We start from the raw sequence: 19,713 nt of genomic DNA on the forward strand, positions 1-19,713 counted from the left end.
GCGTTCAAACATAATGGGAAATGCTGTCCACACCCCCAGGACAGCATTTTGGCGCAAACCTTTCTTAAAATTTATATATATATATATATATATATATATATATATTTTTTTTTTTTTGAACACTGATGGCCACAAAAATGTCCCTGAGGCTGGTTGTGGCCCATTGCCACACTTTGCCCACCACTGAGATAGACTAAAAAATGATAGACATTCTGACAGTAGTGTTCATTGCACTTTTCTTTATTTATTATTTACTTCTTTGTTCATAAAAATATCATCATTCAAAGTAATGTAGCCTGTTGTCATATTTGAAGGTAGTGATATTTTATGATGACAAAGGACTACATGGAAGTCATGAAGTGCTTGGGTCCTTCCAACCAGTCATTGCCTTCCTCCTGGGAATCTCAAGGCTTGCTCCCTCTCCCCAAAACCTCAGGACAAGGGGAAGAATTTTATGGTGAGAGCACTGACTTGAAAGGATTAGTAGTAGTAGCAGTAGTAGTGTTTGCTGTCAGGTTTTAACACTGCAGGAGGCTTACTATAAATTTTCTAGTGGAACTAACTGTCCAACACCTCCGTTCCCTCCTTCTCTATCTCAAAGTTTGCAGATTACAACCAGCATCAGAGCTCACCATGAGGAAACATTCAGCAGTTGTTGTCTAAAGAGTAACTAAATATAGTATTATACGATTGCTGGTTTGGGGGGGGGGTATATTTTATTGTTAGATTTCCTAGTTCTGACCCTACCTTTCTCACTCTACCCAAAATAAATGAAGCAGCAGGACCCACGTCACTTGCTTATTCATGAGGGACAAATGCAGGGAGAATGAATGAGGGACGTACCCGCGCGCTCACGCCTATATTCAAATCAGTGGGGCTTGAATATAGGTGGAACTCCATTCTCATGAAAGGATCCCCTGTGAAAAGGGAGGGGCAACTGTATACATGAATGTGCAAATGCAAATATGTATACTAAATAAAATATTTTTATTCATATACTGCATTCAAGGATTGTGACATCCACATGTAGATATAAAGGAGGATCCCAAGGACAAAAACCTTGAGTGCCACTGGTGAAAGCATTCGATTATTTCCCCTTTAAATTCCTGATTTCACTTCTCTCTCTTTCATTCTCATTCTGCTATTCCTCCCACAACTCATATCTAGACTCTTTCTCTCTTTCTTGTCCTCTTTCTCCTCCTTGCCCTGCAAATCCTGGCTAAATGTCTTCTCCTCCCTTTCTCTCTTTCTTTCTTATCCTTTTTTCCTTCTTCCCTCTTTCCTCTCCACCTAGAACTCCTGGCTAAACATCTCCTCATCTTAATACTCTTTCTTGCTTCCTCTTTCAACATTCATCTTGCTCCCCACGTTTTGTAACTGTAGTTATCTTCCCCCTCTTTTTCTAATCTCATTAAATGTCTTATCCTTTCTCTCTTCCTTTCTCTTTTCTTTTGCTATATACATTTGTTGTCTCATTCCTAGCTGCTTCATTTTTCTACCCTCACTTTGCCTACTGCAGTCATCTTTCTTCCTTTTTTCAACTTTCTGTATCTCTGGCCCTTTACAAACGGGCCTTTGCGGCGCCCCCGTTATGTGCTAGGGGTTGGCCGAGGACCTAGTGTCCATACCGGCCTCACCCCTAGCACGTGACGGGGGTGTAATAATGGTGGTGCCCTATACACATGGGTGCCGCCATTTTGACATATTGGACGCATAGCGTCTGCACGTCGCGCCCCAGATGTGACACCGCAAGTGCGCGAGTATTGCCTCACAGCGTCTCATCAGGGACGCAAGAAGAAGCACCATTTTGGTGCTACTTCTTCGCTGCGTCCAGGAACCGTGCGGTTTGGCTGCTGCAGTTCCCGGACGCAGCAACTGGCGGAGTCAGCAGAGCACTGCTTTTCGGCAATCTGTAACCCGCCAAAGGCTCCTTTGTCCTCACCACCACCACTACAACCTCCACTGAAAATCCTGAAACCATACTAAAATAATAATAAATAATAAAATTTTTATTTCTATACCGCTCCTTCCAAAGATCAGGGCGGTTCACAACAGAACAACAATACAAATGAACAACATACATCAGCAAAAATACATACAATAAGAATAAAATAACATAACTAAAAGCCCCGTTAGCCGATCCTCTTGCCCTTAAAGAGGGATGGAGGTCTGGTTGGACTTTATTTGGGGAATGCAGACTGAAATAGAAAGGTTTTCAAGTCCTTTCTAAATTGGGCCAGGGAGGTGGCCGAGCGGAGCTCTGTGGGCAGCGTGTTCCAAAGGGCCGGGGCGGCGATGGAAAAAGTCCTCCTCATAATGGAGGTGAGCCTAGCCCCCGGTACCCTAAGTAATTGCTGCCCAGATGTTCTGAGGGTGCGGGGCGGAATGTACGGGGAGAGGCGGTCCTTCAGGTATCCCGGGCCCAAGCCATTTAGGGCTTTATAGGTAATCACCAACGCCTTATATTGTGCCCGGAAGCGAATGGGCAGCCAATGGAGATCTTTTAACACCGGTGTTATATGGCTGGCCCTGGAAGTACCAGTGACCAGCCTGGCTGCCATATTCTGCACCATTTGTAGCTTCCAGGTTTGGTATAAGGGTTGCCCCATGTAGAGTACATTGCAGAAGTCCAGTCTCGAGGTTACCAGGGCATGTACCACTGTTTCAAGGTCCCTCTGGGTCAGGTATGGGCGCAGCTGGCAGATAAGCCGAAGCTGATAACAGGTGTTCTTGACCGTCGCATTCACCTGAGCAGTCAGGTGAAGCGACGAGTCAAGAAGCACCCCGAGACTGCGCACGGAGTCCTTCACAGGGAGCGTGACCCCGTTCAGGACAGGTGGAACCACCGCCATTCCTGGACCAGGGGAACCTATCACAAGTACCTCCGTTTTCTCTGGATTCAGCTTGAGTCGGTTTTCCCTCATCCCTCATTACTGACTCCAGACAGGCCACGAGAGGAGAGACACCATCCTCAGTCACTGCATCAGTCGGAGACATAGAGAAAATTATTTGGGTGTCATCAGCGTACTGATAACCCCGCGCCCCATGTCTCCAGATGATCTCTCCCAGCGGTTTCATGTAAATGTTAAATAGCATGGGAGACAGAATGGCTCCTTGAGGGACCCCAGTTTTAAGGGCCCGCTCATCGGAGCACACGTCTCCCAGCTGCACCATCTGGGACCTCCCAGAGAGGTAGGACCGGAACCACTGGAGCACAGTGCCCCCGATTCCCACCTCTGCCAGGCGCCCCAGAAGGATACCATGGTCTATGGTATCGAAAGCCGCTGAGATGTCCAAGAGCACCAGCAGGGACACGCTTCCCCTGTCGATGCCCAGTATGTATTAGATGCTCAACATTTTTAAATGTCTCAGTCCCATTGAATGCACCACATTTACCTCTGAGTAGACATACATAGATAAGATTACAGTGTTGTTCTCTGTTGAACTGCTGCTTGATGATGATGATGAGTGATGGACTAAGTGCCCAAAATAACAAAAAAAATAGAGCGAGGGGACAGGATACAGCTGGACATAATCTTTGTCCTTGTTGGCATGGACCAAATAAAATGACTCCCCCCCATACTTCCCCAAACTCGTAGCAAGGAGTCCAGACAAGGCAGGGCCCAATCCCCAAGTCTGATATGAACAGACAGCACCAAACCTGGAGTATACTGCTATTAAAACAGACTTTAAAAAACAACTGTTTGCTCCAAACCTGAAGATCCTGAGCACTCCACTCTGATGCCACACAGCTGTTTAATAATAATCAATAATCTAATCCCTTACAAATTCAGCTAAAGGATCACTGACTAATGCCCCCCCCCCCAGCACAACAGATAAACTGGTGACTCCTGTGTAGCCTTTGGACCTAGCTTTTGGAGTAGCATAAAACATCTTCTGTACTGACAACCCTTCAAATACTTTAAGATGGCTAACATATCATCTGTCAATCGCCTCCTCCCTAGGTTTATTTGAAAGAGTAAAAGGCAGGCACATGGTGGGAGCAGTGGGGTGATAATAAGAAATTCTGCCTCCCATTAAATTTGCCTTCAGTCCCCAAATTTCTAGCATTGCAGAATGAGACACTGAACATTGTTCATGCCTTGAATTCTCATATTTGCTCTCTTTGTATTCTCTTGGTGCCTGACCCTTGGTAACACGTGCCTGGTTGCATAGACTGTATTTATAAATGTTTACTGAAGTTTACTAGAAATTTGAGGGGGCTACAGGGAAATTTCTTGGGGGTGGGGAAGATTTGGGGGAGGGGTAATGACCCCATTTTGCTTCCCCTGCGACTACATTCCGGCAAAGTTCAGCATGAATGTGTCTTTTAGCCTTGCTCCTTTCACTCATGACCTCTACAAAGGACATGTAACTCAAATTAATGTGATTGGTGCCTGGAATCCTGCTTTCTCAAAGTTTCTGATCATGCTGCTGCTTTTCACCAAGTCTAACCCAGGGGAGGGAAGGTTTGGCTGGCATGTGAGATCCAGAGCACTCCACTCTGATGCCACACAGCTGTTTAAAATGTGCCCTGCCTGTGGGCATAAGTGTCCCTGGAATGGCTGCCGTAGCAGTGGTTCACTAACTCTGAGGTCAGAACAAGGCACCTAGCCATATGATAGAGGCTGGGCACCACAGTCTGACCCCAGAGCAAACAACTTGCTGTGGCCATGCCAGGACACACATGCAAATACTTGCCCAGCATTGGAATGGCATGCCCCAGTTAATGCAAGGAGGTTGGGGCAACTCCAGGCCAATGTACTCCAGGCTGCTCTGGGATGGATCTAAGCCATTAATTAATTTTCTGTGAGCTTTTCTCCAACATGTTGGAATTATTATTATTTGCTGATATTCTGTATCAACTATTTAGTTATGTATCCATAACTAAGTAACATGTCCTGACAACCCCACCCCTCAAAAGACCACCTTAACAGTCAGAAGCCACATCTGATGAATGAAGTCTCTTCCAATATCAATTGGTGCACAAAGAGGGTGACATTTTCCACCTCCTCCCACCAGTAAGCGAGGCTATAACAAGGGAGATTATTGCACTGCCTTTTTCTGTCCTTCTCTCCCGATCTCAACATGGGATGACAACTTTTAAAGATGGATGGTATTGCATGCCTCCATGCCCAGGTCAGAGATATCCTGTACCCAATCTGGATTTATCTGGCACTTTTTGAATGAACAGGACTTTCCCATTCTTTGCAAAGTACAGGAGAACTCTGGATAGGATACCGGATGCCATGATCAGGTACAAGATGCCTTCAACCTGGGCATAGAGATGTGTGATACAATCTGTCCTTAAACGTTTTCATCCCACACAGAGGTTAGGCAGTGCAATAATCTCTAAAAAAAATGTGATTCCGATTTTCTTCTGATTTTCTGAATTTCTTCTGATTTTCTTCTGATTTTTACAGGCCTGCTCACTGGTGAGAAGGAGTTAGAAACAGCCCCTTCTTTGCACCCCAGTCTGTACACATACACATGCACACAAAAAAGGCAACATGATTTTAAACTTTCCCTGGAGTGTTAATAAAGCACTTCAGTGGAAACAAGTGACTTCTCTTTAAAATGGAATTTAAAAGCTCTGCTCTAAGGGCACTCAGACAGATGACATCCAGCTTGTGCTTTTCATATTATTATGACACCCGCAAACAGAACTGACCCAAATCAAATTCCATTTCCCGCTGGACTGCCATTTCTCTCAGAAACACTGCTAGAAGGTTCAGAATAGGCCTGGAGGTGCCAACTGTAAATTTTTGCATGTGGTTATTGATAGTAGCTTACATTACTTCAAAAGATTTTTGTAGCTTATATATTATGAAACAGCACAGGTTGAATCTCTTTAATCTTAGTGAAGAGAGGCAGGATGGTATAGAGTTGCCAGTTCTCATGGCACCTGATTAAGTCTCAGGATATTGCTGTGCATCCCTGGGTTTCCAGACAGGAATTCAAATGTCCAGGTGAGTGGCACTGGAGAAGATGAAACTTTAGTTTTTGAATGTGAGTCAAATTGAAACTTAAGTTTAAACTAAAGTGTAAATCTTGGCAACTCCAGCTGATTCCAAATATCTTCCCCGATGAAGGTGTTTGTATATGTGTTGCATTCAGGCAAGATTGGTACATCAGAAACCAGGAGCAAGGAAAGGCAACAGAAGGAGATATGGTGAGTGTGTTCACTTGTACCATTATACTAGTACCAAAACTAAGACTCATGAGTTTTCTAGTTGTACAAGCCCCAACAAGAGAGTTAGAAGGTTCGAGGAGGGAAAGACCTCCTAGGTGAGCCTTTCACAAGTGCCAGCAGAATTATAAAGCTTAGAAGAATTGCCCACTTGTTATGCATGCTCTAGATAAGACAAGATGAGACATGTGGGCACCTTGCCATCTGTCAAGCCACTGAAAAAAATGCTACCCACCCCCAGCTCCAAGTTGCCATATTGCCTGGTTGGAGGGATTTACTAACACACTAGCTCCTATTATTATTATTATTATTATTATTATTATTATTATTATTTCTGCAATCAAGTGACCCAGAAAGAGTCTGATATCACTTCACAAATCCCTGCCTGCTCTTTTTCTTTGATATCAAAAACCTCTATAATGTCACAAGGCCTTACCCTCTCATCTCAGATTTAGGTCTGAGGATATTTCTGACCTGAAAATCATAATGTGGTGTAACAGTTGGAATGATAGATTGGGGTCTTATCTGCAGTGCAGAAATAATGAAATTTGACACAATTTTAACTGCCATTCCTATGGAATTGTGGGATCTGTAGTTTGGGGAGAGGATGTTGACAAGCTGGAGTGTGTCCAAAGGAGGGTGACTAAAATGGTGAATGTCTGGAAAGGTCTAGAAACCATGCCCTATGAGGAGTGACTTAGGGAACTGTGTATGTTTAGCCTGGAGAAGAGACAGTTAAGAGGTGATAGGATAGCCCTGTTTAAATATTTGAAGGGAGCATGGAGCAAGCTTGTTTTCTGGTGCTCCAGAGACTAGGACCTGGAACAATGGATGCAAGCTACAGGAAAAGAGATTCCGCCTCAACATTAGGAGAAGAAGAGCTGTTTGAAAGTGGAACACACTCCCTTAGAGTGTGGTGGAGTCTCTTCTTTGGAGGTCTTTAAATAGAGGCTGGATGGCCATCTGTTGGGCATGTTTTTATTGAGAGTTCCTGCATGGCAAGGGGATTGGACTGGATGACCCTTGTGGTCTCTCCCAACTCTATGATTTTATGAGATATTTAGCCTTCTGTGTCAGAGAGCTCAGGTGCCACAAGAATCTACAAATCCCAGGATTCCATAGGATGGAGCCATGACAGTTAAAGTAGTGTCAACTGCATTAATTCTGTAGTGCAGATTAGACCTGGGACTCAGGAAATCTGGGTTCATGTCCTCACTGAAGCATCAAACTCATTGGATGGTCTTGGTGGAGCCATTTCCTCTTATCATGACCTCAATAACAGAATCAAGTGGGAAGGAATTATTCTAAGGATACAATGTTCAGAGAATTGAGTGGGGAAGAAGAGTCATACACGTGGCCTTTAACTTATCTGAAATAAAGGTGGAATATAAATGTAATCAGTGACTATCAATAAATAAATGGATTTGCCCATTCATTTGGCCTTTCCCTCAGTTTTGGACTGGTCTAAGACATGAGAAACTTCAGCTGCTGGAACACATGAAGGAGACTGCTCAGACTGAAGGAATCCTACCACACAATCTGACAAATAGAATTGCTAACTGAGGGCAACAGGGCCAAGATCCTGTTGTAGGCCAGCAAAGCAGAGAGCCCTGCTGGTATAATAATATAGGATCACCACTGGCTGTGGTTGCACATTTCAAAATCCCAATTCAGATGAGGCACCCTCTACTCATGCAATGAGATCCTGGGTTCTTGGTTGTGAGAGTAGCAAAAATTTCAAACTACTTGCAATACAGTCCATTGCACAAGCAGGGTAGCTCAAGAGGAAGAGAAGGAGAAGGAGAATCATCCCTGAAGAGGCAAGAGGAAGAAATGGAGGCAGAAAGACAGAGCTGTGTTGTTTTGACTTTCAAATGTGAGGAATTAGAGTTTAGGGAAACCTGGACAAAGGCAAACCCTATTGATTGCTTACTTAGCCAAGGGAGACTCTCTTACTTATTAGGAATGATAACTAAGCACATTTGATCTAATCCTAAACAATCTTGTTATTTGAGCAAAGCAATTTATTCCCTTTTGGCAATAATTTCCTTAATGATAATCTCAGGTTTGTTCCTTTGAAGGATCTCTCTTGCAGTATTTTCAGTCCATTGTCCCTGCCATAGGAAGCTGTATACTCAGTTATATAAACTACAGAGTGGTCACAGCTATACATTTATTGTAATCTGGAAACAGAATTGTTTTACTGTGAGGTTTAATTTAAAAAGTCGTTAAGAACTGAGGCAAGATGTTCCACAGACACAAACCTCAATGGTCAAGCCTCCTCCCATATCAGTCTGTGCCAAATCTAAGATCATCAGTTCAGTTATATATTCCACTACTGCATGAGGGTATGTGTGAAGGGTCCTTCCCAGTAGCAGCACCCTGCCTGTGGATTTCCCACTTGAGGGAAATGAAGCTGGCTCCATCCCTTCCGAATTTCTGGTAGACAGTGAAGCCTGTGCTGTTTCCCATGGCCTTTGAGTCTTAAAATTAAGGAGGCTGTTTTTAAAAATGTTTTCCTGATTTTAGAATTATTTTAAAAGAAGAGTCTTAACTATTTTAATTGGTTTTTAGTTATTTATTTAATGCTTTTAAACTGTTTTTATTGATTATGCATCACCTCAAGGGCCCCGGTGAATTGAGAAGAGATAAATAAATGCCATAAATGCCATGAATGAATGAATGAATGAATGAATGAATGAATGAATGAATACATTAAAGAAAGGGAATATAGATTGTGTAACCCTCCCCCCCCAACACACTGTTATGAAACATAAACCTTCATACTTTGTGAGTATTGAAGAGCTATGTAATTTTTGCAGACAAGCACCTGACTTTTTGAATTATTACTGTTTAATAAGAGCATTCAGATACAGTTGTTGCACAGAGATTATCCCTGCATTAGGTTGGGCAGAAAACCACAGCCTCTTTTACCTTTCCCATCACTGCATGTAGGCTGCAATCTGAACCAAACCAAGGGGCTATGGGCAGCAATGCAGATGGGACCTATGTGCTCATCCTAGTGCTAAACAGTAAGTGAGAAATAATTAATACATACAATACAATATAATATAATAAGAATCATCATGATAGACAGTGACAGAGTGCCATGGGAAAATGTCAGACCTTCATATATTTGTGCAAAATACACGTAGCCCATTCTATCATTTTATATATATAATCAGCAAAAACAAACAAACAAAAAACCCACTGTCTTGAGGGACTTCATGAATCATTTATCCCATGGAAATTCTTTTTCCCAAAGGAAAAGCTGTGCCAAAGAAAGAAAAGAAGAACCCAGCACCTTCTAGTCATAGATCTCAAGTGCAAAGTGAGGAGAATTTTCTAAACAGTGAAATACTGCATATCATATTTGCTGATCCTCTAGCATTATGAAGCTAGAAGCAGTACACCTCTGACTTGTTAATTTTTTTGCAAGGGAGAAAGACAATGTGTATGGATCTGCAATGTAGGCACTGTGATGAAGTTTTGTTTATATATATTTAAAAAAAACAGAAGCCAAAATTGATGGGTGCATTTTGCTGTACCTGCCATTAGGTATATATTAGATGAGTGTTAAGTGCCAGATCAAATGTTTGTCAAAAAAATGCAGTTTGCTGAGCTATGATTAAAGCATCTCATGGAGACCATTAGTGGGGATTCTCAGGTATCTACTACTTTCCAAGCTCGGATTTAAGACAGACATTTAATAACTTTACAATTCCCCCCCCCCCCGCCTTCATCCCTTTGAGTGTAACTTGTGGGACAGCCAGCAGTGTGTGTGTGTTGTGTGTCTTCAAATGGTTTCTGACTTATGGCAACCCAAAGGTCATGGGGTTTTCTTGGCAAGATTTGTTCAGAGGAGGTTTGCCATTGCCTTCCTCTGTGCAGAGCCAAAACCATTGATGCAAGACTGGGGCTTGGAAGTATTTTTTTTGGACTACGATTTCCAGAATCCTGCAAATCTTATGGCCATAGACTATTGTTTAGTGTTTAAAATAGCTCTCCTGCATCTTTCTCTCTGGATTAGCTTTCACAGAGAAAATATCATATGAAGCTCCATTGCCTGTGTACAGGAAGAAAAAACAGGAGAGCGACACACACTAAAACTCTCCAAACATGTGTACTTTAAGACTGTTTTTCTTCCTGTTTTTTCTAAAAACTTAAACCAGCATACATCACAGCTACATACACATAAATCTCATACATATATGGACTACTAAGTATGGGACACATCAATATCTGCAAGAAGTCCCTGTGATATAATATTATAATCAGTGCTAAGGCAATTCCTTGCTTAGTTCAGCTGATATCTAGTAATATAAAGATACAAAAACATGAGTCACTATTGCTAGGTTGCCAACTGGGTTTCTGCTCAAATATTTAGGAGTAATGTAGTCAAAAGGATCAAGATTCCAAACATTTGCTCATATTATCTGGCTTCAGATTTTTCAGCCACTAAAAATAAACTGCTTATGAATTATTCTTATGTGAAGAAATATAAACTATTTTCATTAAAATGCATCAGTTGACTTATTTCCTTACCTTTCCCCCATGTGACATTTTGATTTTTTTACTATGCAATTTAATGTTGTGTGTGTGTGTCCAAAATAAGCCAATCTGATCTTCAAAACAGAACAGGCTGTGAACACAACAATCCAGGCTATCAAAGCACTGTTTTTAAAGATATTGTTTTTATCTTCTTGGCTTAATTTCCTCCCTCCAGTAATTTTAGTTTATAGTTATTGTAGCTTTAATGTGCTGTCCTCTTACCACTAATGCAGCTATCCTTTTTCTTTTACTTTTGCCCCCTCTGCTTTGCAATACTGTCTATGGATTTCAGTGCCATCATTAAGTATTAAACTGTATAAACCTCCAAGTAGTGAAATGAAATGCATATTTAAATTATGCTATGTTCTGAGAAAATTCTTTACTGAGAAAGTAAACAACTTGGTTTTTTTTTTTTTTTTGCCCTGCTGCAAAAGCAAATAATTCAGTGCTCTAAACCCTTTAGAAAGAGAAAAATTTGACTTGTAGCCTAAACCTTTGGCTGTCTTCCAGCCATTTGCATTTCACATGGATCTAAACATTAGAGAGGGTGGAAAGCCCCTAATGTTCCTTCTACTTTGATGATTTCTAAATTAAATTATTCATAGTTTTCTTGTCTTTTAACTCTACACTCCTCTTCCCTTTTTTAAAAAAAGATGCAGGTTCTCAAAATTTATTGTCAGGGAAACGGAAAACTGAAACTATCTGGTTTTCCCTCAAACACAGAGCAACCTCATAAGAGTTTTGATTTTATAAACTTTATATTTTATTTTTATATCTTATAAAATTCAAAAAGCAGGGCTCTTTATGCCCAAACTTTCTATTGTAAGGAGGCAAAGCTCAAGAGTTCTGTTAATCATCTACTCTCTGGGTAGAATTCAGAGACATGTAGCTGTGTTAATCTGAAATATCAGTATGCAAAGTCAGCTTGTAGCCCCTTTGAGACAGTGCTTTTGTAGATTGCAATAAGCTTTCGTAGACTTGGTTTATTTCCTCAGATGATTCCATGCATCTGAGGAGGTAGATCTAGTCTATGAAAGCTTATGCTAAAAACTTCTTTTGTATACCTCTACTCTGCACTTGAAGCAACATGTGTAGTGAAACAACTATGCACACTGGGGCAGATCTGCACAATGACTATGAGCCAACAGAAGTCCACCTGCTGATATTACACAGTCTTCATTGAGGAATTCAAACAGTCATTTCTTTTAAACCTTTCCTTTCCTCCCCTCTCCTTTTAGCCTTATTTAGGGATTCAAAAATTGTAGGCATACAGAGACGGAGGGACTCACATGCCAGCCAAACCTTCCCTCCCCTGGGTTAGACTTGGTGAAAAGCAGCAGCATGATCAGAAACTTTGAGAAAGCAGGATTCCAGGCACCAATCACATTAATTTGAGTTACATGTCCTTTGTAGAGGTCATGAGTGAAAGGAGCAAGGCTAAAAGACACATTCATGCTGAACTTTGCCGGAATGTAGTCGCAGGGGAAGCAAAATGGGGTCATTACCCCTCCCCCAAATCTTCCCCACCCCCAAGAAATTTCCCTGTAGCCCCCTCAAATTTCTAGTAAACTTCAGTAAACATTTATAAATACAGTCTATGCAACCAGGCACGTGTTAACAAGGGTCAGGCACCAAGAGAATACAAAGAGAGCAAATATGAGAGTTCAAGGCATGAACAATGTTCAGTGTCTCATTCTGCAATGCTAGAAATTTGGGGACTGAAGGCAAATTTAATGGGAGGCAGAATTTCTTATTATCACCCCACTGCTCCCACCATGTGCCTGCCTTTTACTCTTTCAAATAAACCTAGGGAGGAGGCGATTGACAGATGATATGTTAGCCATCTTAAAGTATTTGAAGGGTTGTCAGTACAGAAGATGTTTTATGCTACTCCAAAGGCTAGGTCCAAAGGCTACACAGGAGTCACCAGTTTATCTGTTGTGCTGGGGGGGGGGGGGGGCATTAGTCAGTGATCCTTTAGCTGAATTTGTAAGGGATTAGATTATTGATTATTATTGAGGCTCATAGATGCCAATCATATATGGAGAGAGAATTGCCAGATGCACACCCTATCTGTTCAATTTTTATGCAGAAAATATGATACATAGAACAGGTTTAGACATAGAAGAAGGAGGAGTGAATATAGGATGAAGTAATATCAACAATCTAAGATAGGTTAAGGAAGGTCAAAGAAGAAAATGTAAAGGCAAGCTTGTTGCTGAACATAAAGCAAACAAAAATAATGACCACTGAGAATCTACATAAATTCAACCTTCATAAAGATGAAATCCAAATTGTTAAAGATTTCCCTTACCTGATCAGAATGGAGACTGCAGTCAAGAAATCAGAAGAAGATTATGAATGAAAAGGGAAGCTATCAAAGAACTAGAGAATATCCTAATGTGTAAAGATATACAGCTGAACACTAAAGTTAGAATCATAGGCGGGATACAGACGGGCAGGGGAAGACGTCTTGGAGGTGTATTCTGCTGAATACGGAGCCTCCAGACCGCCCGCCCCGGGGACGTGCTTCAGGTGTCGGGGCTTCCACACGGGGGGCAGTGAAGACGCCTCACCTGGGTCCGTTTCGGACCCGTAGCTTCTATACCGCCGCCTCGGAGGACGCCGCAAAGAAAGGGGCAGCTTCCGCACGGGCGGCCCAAACCGCGGCTTTTTTTTTTCCTTTGCCGGCTGGCGGATGTGCAGCTGCGCAGCTGCAGCGCTCAGCAGCGGCGGCAGAAAGCCTATGGGCACATTTAAAGCGCCCAAGCCCCTTTAAAACTTTTTTCCCCGCCCTGCCCAAGAACAAAGGTGGTCTCCTGCCAGCTGGTGATCAGCTGGTGTTGGCATCCTTGTCCGCTTGCACTTTGCCAGTGTCACCAGCATCATAGATGCCTCCTCTCCTTTGGTCCCCATGCTCTTGCTGAATCTGCAATGCACAGCCACAGCTGTCGCTGCTGCCACCGCTGCCACCGCTGCCACCGCTGTCCCCCTGCCATCCCCCATCACCTCCCTTGTACATATGTAAATATTTACAGTTTTAGGGGTTTTTTATTGTTAGGTGAAAATGGCACAGGAATGTGTGTAGGGGCTCACTTTAAAGTCCAAACTTTCCAAGCAGCGCATGCGTACATGTTGCTCTAGGGTTAGGGTTAGGGTTAGGGTTAGGGTTAGGGTTAGGAGTCTTAAAATGCGCTGCAGCTGTGCTGCAGCTTCCACACCTGCATGGCAGCGGACGCTGCAATTAAAGCCTGACTGCAAACTGCGCATGTTCCAAGACCCCAACTCATTATGCGACACAGCAGACACGGAGCTTTTAAATGGGCAACTTAAATTAGCGGCGTAGCAATTCTGGTGTACCGGTGCAGCAGCTCTCATGGCTTCTTCCACTTCTCGATATGTGTCAGCATTCAGGTAGGACTGCTCCAGTTTCTGCAAAATGTTTGGCTGGGACCATATAGCTATGAGGTCAGCCGTCTCAGTATGAGACCAAGACGTCCCCCTGCCTTTTTTCGGGGTGCTGGTGGATGGCTGAGCCATCCTGCCTGGTGGCAAAGGGGAGCCGCCGCACAGCTGTGCCAGGAGCAGCCGAACTGTGCCCGTTCCCAGGTGAAAATGGCGCAGGAATGTGTGTAGGGGGTCACTTTAAATTCCAAACTTTCCCTTATCACTTTCTACAAACAAAACATCCGCCGGCAAAACTTACAACTTCCCGCGATTCCAGCAACGCATGCGCACATGGAGCTCTAGGGTTAGGGTTACGAGACTTAAAATGCGCCGCAGCTGTGCCACAGCTTCCACAGCTGCATGGCAGCGGACGTTGCAATTAAAGCTTGACTGCAAACCACGCATGTCCCAGACCCCGACCCATTATGCGACGCAGCTGACACGGAGCTTTTAAACGGGCAACTTATATTTGCGGCGTAGCAATTCAGGCGTACCGGTGCAGCAGCTTACAGACGGAGCTGCGCACGTACGCCGCAAATCAAAAAGAAGCGGAAAAAAGCAGCACCTTTTTAATGCCGCTTCTTCCCGCTTGGGGCGTGCGAGGGGCGCGTTCATGACGGCATTCAGGTAAGGGCCGTCTGAAGGCTCTACCTTCATGACGTCATGAATACACCCCTTTTTGCCCGTCTGTATCCCGCCATACAGGCCATTGTATTCCCCATTACCATGTATGGAAGTGAGACCTGGACAGTGAAGAAAGCAGAGAGGAAGAAAGTGAAACGTTGGCCTTGAACAGAAATCTTGATTCAAAGTATTCCATTACAAAAACCCTACTGTTCCAAAATAGTGAGAACTGTTAAAGATTTTCAAATCCCTACAGCATTCAGAAGCTAAAAGAAACAATTTCCATGCTAACTCTGGTTTTGTATGCTCCAGTTTTTTACACTACCGTCTCCTCTTACTTTAAAGATAATCTACTGAAAAAAATGTCCCATCATGTAGTCCTTTAATCCTTTCAGCTTTTAGTGTAAGTAAGAGCCAGAGTAGTACAGTGGTTCAAGTGTTGTATTGGGACTCTGAGAGACCAGGGTTTGAATTCCTGCTTGGCCATGGAAACATTACACAGACTTGGTCAAGTCATATTCTCTGAGCCACAGAGAAGCAATGGAAAAACTGCTCAGAACAGACGGTGATGGATTCAGCCTACGGCAGTGATGGCAAACCTTTTAGAGACCGAGCGCCCAAACTGCAACCCAAAACCCACTTATTCATCACAAAGTGCCATGTCCCTCTGGCTTTCTAATGACAAACTGTAGTGAACTCTGTGTTGGGACAATGGTGCATGTGCCCATAGAGAGGGCTCTGAGTGCCACCTCTGGCATGCGTGCCAATGGTTCGCCACCACTGCCCTAGGGTCTCCTCTATAAATTAGAAATGACTTGAAGACATGCAACAACCACAGTTAAGTGTATTGTAGTGAGGGCTTTTATGGTGGCCATACCCAATCTGGGACTCACTGTCAAGGGATACTAGGTTACCTCCTGTCATGATTGTTTACCAGCAGGAAAAAAAGCCTAGTTAGGCATCTGCCCAGCAACAAAATTATGTCACAGGATATAAAAATTCAGGATGACAAAAGAGACAATGTGAATTGCTCTGTAGAACAATGTATCTCCACTTCAAAAGAAAAAATGGGGTTGCGAAATGAGGAATGGAACACAACTGAGCATCTGTCAGCAAAGCAAATGGAACTGGCCTGCAGCCTAGAGAAACAGTTATGAAAATTATTGTAATTAGAAATCTAGTAATTTAAACACAAATACTTTAGGTGACATCTAAAAGAACATCATTCAGGGGGGAAATACAACTACAGTGCATCTTTTATATCTGCCATTTTAGAATCACAGTTTTAAAAAGATGGAGGAAATGCAAGCTATTCTCAGGCACACTGACTTTTACAGTTAACAGTGGGGAAACTACCAAAGGCGGTGGGTGCGGGAATGACAATGATTGTCTGTTGCTAAGCAAACTTTATATTGTGAAAAGGTTTTTTAAAAAACAAAAGAAAAATAGCATGAGGTTATAGTACTCTGCTTACAGCCTCAAGGACACCAGGCTTTTGACTGCTGTTTCTTTTCATCTTAAAAAAACACTTGTATCATGGAAGCATTATGACTAGACAGGGTCCTTAGGGGTCACTCTGACTAAACAAATAAGGATAGATTCTTATCCAGACATTCCTCCAAACTGCCCCTGTGAAAGATATTCATAGGAACCTGGTTGCTGCAGGGGACAAAAAGGATTATCTCATCCAAAGCCCTCACCGAAAGGCAGGGTTTTTTTATATATTTATCCACTGCAAGATTAACACACATTATCGAGATTATGACAGGCCATGAGCAAAGAGCAGGAACTAACATGGTACACCATGCCACTGATGCTTGCAGGCAAGAAAAGATACCATAACCTAGCTAGCTAAACTCGTAAAACAAGTCATTTACTACAAGAAAGGGTGAAAGGAAAGTGTGATGGGGAAGAATCCTTAGTCATTAACCCATCTGGCCTAGTGCTCCTCAAACACAATTATGGTAACTTTTAAAGGCATTTCACCAGTGCTTCAAAGCTAGTTCTAAAACGTATTTAGTTGCAGTTACAGTTCCAAGGTCTGTAAAGAAGTTATTTACCATTATATCTGCAACTCCTAAAAATAATTTTCTTTTCTTATTCATCAAAAGTACCTAGTTGAGTTTTCTTTAAGTGTCAGAATGCCTAAATGTCACTGGTCTTTGCTACAAAATACACCACTGTAAACATGTCACAAGCCCTTTCTAAATATCAAAGTCACAAGCCCTTTCTAAATAGCAGAGTAACAAAAATAGTTCTGTAGAAAAGGGAATGAAGTTATCTCTCATTAATCCACAATTGTAATGTAACTTACCTACATCTTAGCTATTGAAAAACAAAAATTACTTTCATTTAACTGATCATTTGTAATAAGTTACTTCCATGCTCTGATTTTCTCCTCTATGCAAGCTGTTGGGATGACAGAAGCTTTATTCCTAAGGACAGTAGGGAGGCATTTTCATTCACTGGTACAACTGCAATGGTTTCCGTATGTACAGGAGCCAGATTGTGTAACCTCATGTTCAGAGGTGGCCACTGGCTTCCTTTATTGTTCTTCCTATACTATTCATTCTGCCACTTAGCCTCACAGCATGTCTTTCACTCTACTTCATACTAAAATGAATTCCACAAACTAGAATGTTTTAGTTTGTTCCACACTTGTTTTGTATATTTCTTACTCTCTATTATGGGAAAGTGAAAGCTAAGGTTTAAAGTATCTATGAAAGATTTCGAACCTGTTTGAGGGATAGAGTTCAGCACCTTGGATGGTTCCTTCAAAGTCTGGAATTTGAAACCCAGAGCAGATATACTATTTTACTAGTATTTGAAACTCAGAGCGGATTTACCATCTTACTTACCAACCACCAATGCCCGCAGTTACAGAAAAAGCCTGTTCGCTTCCAGGCACAATACAAGGTGTTGGTTATAACTTATAAACCCTAAATGGCTTGGGCTCAGGGTACTTGGAGGACCGCCTCTCCCCATATAGTCCGCCCCGCACACTCAGGTCGTCTGGGAAGAATCTGTTGAGGATCCCGATAACGAGATATGTATCAACCTCACAAAGGGCCTTTTCTATCTCGGCCCCTGGGATCTGGAACACCCTTCCTGAGGAACTCACTCCGCCACCTCCCTGGATCCCTTTAAAAAGAGACTTAAGACCTTCCTGTTTCGGCAAGCCTTCCCCGATGCTCCTTGATTATATATGACTCCCCTCTATATGTACAGCATTACCGAGCACATTTAGCTGGCCTGGATTTGATGTATGGTTTTAATCTGTATTCTGAAATGTTTTTATTGAAGATTTATTTATGTATTGCAATTTTTATCCTGTATTTTGTATTTGATATTGCAATTTTTACCTGTACACGGAATAGCGGTTTATAAATAAAACTTATTATTATTATTATTATTAACGTAGATGTGAGTTGAGTGACTCAGACTCAAGTCATTGAAATGACACAACTTGGGCTCAACTCAGAAATGTCATGACTTGACTTAACTTGACTCATGATTTGCATATTTTTAGTGACCAGCTTCCAGGCCTAACTTCATCCCAGAATGTTATGGATCAAAAAACAGTTTTCCTCCTTTGAATGCTTCCATCTCACTGCTTTTTGCCTACTGGTCATATGATGGAAGTGGTACTTTATGTTTGCCGTATAGGAATCTCCCTTCCCATAGACCTTAGTCTCAGGCCGATTTTTTTCTAAAATACAATCTTGATAAATTGCCTATGATAATTAATGATTTTTACCTTACTCTGTGCATGTCTTCTTGATATTCTCGTTACTGAAACTATGCACACACACACCTCCTTCGTTTCTCTTAAAGTTGGCTCCCAGACGTGAGTCTTAACTTGAGACTTGAAGGCAGAGACTTGAGATTTGACTTGAGACTTGGGGGTCGTTCCCATTCGCTTATACACCGGTTTACAAATCGAATCACAGGTGTATCGTTCCCACTCAATCCCAAATTAACTCTAGAATGGTTCTAGGTTAACCCGATATCGTTCCCACTGTGATTCAAATCTGCTTCGAATCATAACATTTAACCCGCATCATAAGCCTATAAACCGGCGTAAAAAATAGTAGGTTTTACCCCGGGTTATCCCTTGATCCGAGATAGGAATCGCGGTATTTAAATGAGAACGTTTCGGTGTCTGATTCGGGTTCCACAGGATGGGAGGAGCGGAGCGCGATGGGCTGGCTCAGGGGAGTCGCCCTTTCTTTGTCCCCATCCGTGGTCCCCGCCATCTTTCCCTCTTAGACTCTTAAGAGCTTATGTGCTTAGACTCTTAAGAGCTTGGGCACTTAGGACTCTTAAGAGCTTAAGCCCCTCCTCATTGGCTCTTTTTTTAAAAAAGTGAAATTTAAAACAAATTAAAAACGGTCAGCAGGTAGTGGGAACGCAGGTAAAGGTTATATCGGTGCATGTTACTCCGAATTATTGTGACGTCATGATGACGTCTCTTTGATTGACAGCCGAAACAAGTGAATGTGAACGAAAAATTTACAAAACCGATTTAAATATACACCGATTCATCCGTGAATGGGAACGAAACCGGGTCAATTACTGCAAATTAAAATAAAACGTAACGTCAATGGGAACGATACAAATAAAGCGATTTGATAAGCAGGATAACACTCGCTTTATTTTGAATCGCTTTAAAACAAACCGCTGTATTTAAAATCGTTTCAAATCGCAAGTGGGAACACCCCCTTGGAATAAAAGACTTTAAAATATCTCTGCTTACCAGCATGGAAACCACCAACTGCTACTGCTCACAGTTACAGAAAAATCTTCATACAATTATATTTATTCCCTCTTCCACCTACCCTCAAAGTGTGTACACATAAAATACATCTGTTTGTCTGCCTGCCTGCCCATCCTTCATCCAT

This window comes from Sceloporus occidentalis, unplaced genomic scaffold (assembly GCF_023333645.1).
Source record: "Sceloporus occidentalis isolate IW3139 unplaced genomic scaffold, rSceOcc1.0.p SCAF_1, whole genome shotgun sequence".
NCBI classification, from domain to species: domain Eukaryota; kingdom Metazoa; phylum Chordata; class Lepidosauria; order Squamata; family Phrynosomatidae; genus Sceloporus; species Sceloporus occidentalis.